Here is a 1999-nt window from a genome sequence, read left to right as displayed (position 1 = left end):
CCCATGTATGCTAATGCGTTAGTGTTCAGCTTCCTAGCCAGACTATCTATAACAGTGTACTACAGACATCGGTTAGATGTGTGGTGGCGTTATTACGTCGCCCATGTATGCTAATTCATTAGTGTTCAGCTTCCTAGCCAGACTATCTACAACAGTGTACTACAGACATCGGTTGGATGTGTGGTGGCGTTATTACGTCGCCCATGTATGCTAATGCATTAGTGTTCAGCTTCCTAGCCAGACTATATTACAACAGTGTACTACAGCCATTGGTTAGATGTGTGGTGGCGTTATTACGTCGCCCATGTATGCTAATGCGTTGGTGTTCAGTTTCCTAGCCAGACTATCTACAACAGTGTACTACAGACATCGGTTAGATGTGTGGTGGCGTTATTACGTCGCCCATGTATGCTAATGTGTTAGTGTTCAGCTTCCTAGCCAGACTATCTATAACAGTATACTACAGACATCGGTTAGATGTGTGGTGGCGTTATTACGTCGCCCATGTATGCTAATGCGTTGGTGTTCAGCTTCCTAGCCAGGCTATCTACAACAGTGTACTACAGCCATTGGTTAGATGTGTGGTGGCGTTATTACGTCGCCCATGTATGCTAATGCGTTAGTGTTCAGCTCCCTAGCCAGACTATCTCATCTACAACAGTGTACTACAGACATCGGTTAGATGTGTGGTGACGTTATTACGTCGACCATGTATGCTAATGTGTTAGTGTTCAGCTTCCTAGTCAGACTATCTATAACAGTGTACTACAGACATCGGTTAGATGTGTGGTGGCGTTATTACGTCGCCCATGTATGCTAATGCGGTAGTGTTCAGCTTCCTAGCCAGACTATCTACAACAGTGTACTACAGACATCGGTTAGATGTGTGGTGGCGTTATTACGTCGCCCATGTATGCTAATGTGTTAGTGTTCAGCTTCTTAGCCAAACTATCTATAACAGTGTACTACAGACATCGGTTAGATGTGTGGTGGCGTTATTACGTCGCCCATGTATGCTAATGCGTTGGTGTTCAGTTTCCTAGCCAGACTATCTACAACAGTGTACTACAGCCATTGGTTAGATGTGTGGTGGCGTTATTACGTCGCCCATGTATGCTAATGCGTTGGTGTTCAGCTTCCTAGCCAGACTATCTACAACAGTGTACTACAGACATCGGTTAGATGTGTGGTGGCGTTATTACGTCGCCCATGTATGCTAATGCGGTAGTGTTCAGCTTCCTAGTCAGACTATCTACAACAGTATACTACAGACATCGGTTAGATGTGTGGTGGCGTTATTACGTCGCCCATGTATGCTAATGTGTTAGTGTTCAGCTTCCTAGCCAGACTATCTACAACAGTGTACTACAGACATCGGTTAGATGTGTGGTGGCGTTATTACGTCGCCCATGTATGCTAATGCGGTAGTGTTCAGCTTCCTAGCCAGACTATCTACAACAGTATACTACAGACATCGGTTAGATGTGTGGTGGCGTTATTACGTCGCCCATGTATGCTAATGTGTTAGTGTTCAGCTTCCTAGTCAGACTATCTACAACAGTGTACTACAGACATCGGTTAGATGTGTGGTGGCGTTATTACGTCGCCCATGTATGCTAATGCGGTAGTGTTCAGCTTCCTAGCCAGACTATCTACAACAGTATACTACAGACATCGGTTAGATGTGTGGTGGCGTTATTACGTTGCCCATGTATGCTAATGCGGTAGTGTTCAGCTTCCTAGCCAGGCTATCTACAACAGTGTACTACAGACATCGGTTAGATATGTGGTGGCGTTATTACGTCGCACAGGTATGCTAATGTGTTAGTGTTCAGCTTCCTAGCCAGACTATCTACAACAGTGTACTACAGACATCGGTTAGATGTGTGGTGGCGTTATTACGTCGCCCATGCATGCTAATGCATTAGTGTTCAGCTTCTTAGCCAGACTATCTACAACAGTGTACTACAGACATCGGTTAGATGTGTGGTGGCGTTAT

This window comes from Argopecten irradians, chromosome 3, assembly GCF_041381155.1.
Source record: "Argopecten irradians isolate NY chromosome 3, Ai_NY, whole genome shotgun sequence".
NCBI lineage: Eukaryota > Metazoa > Mollusca > Bivalvia > Pectinida > Pectinidae > Argopecten > Argopecten irradians.
The sequence above is the reverse complement of the archived record's forward strand: the minus strand, read 5'-3'. Positions refer to the sequence as shown.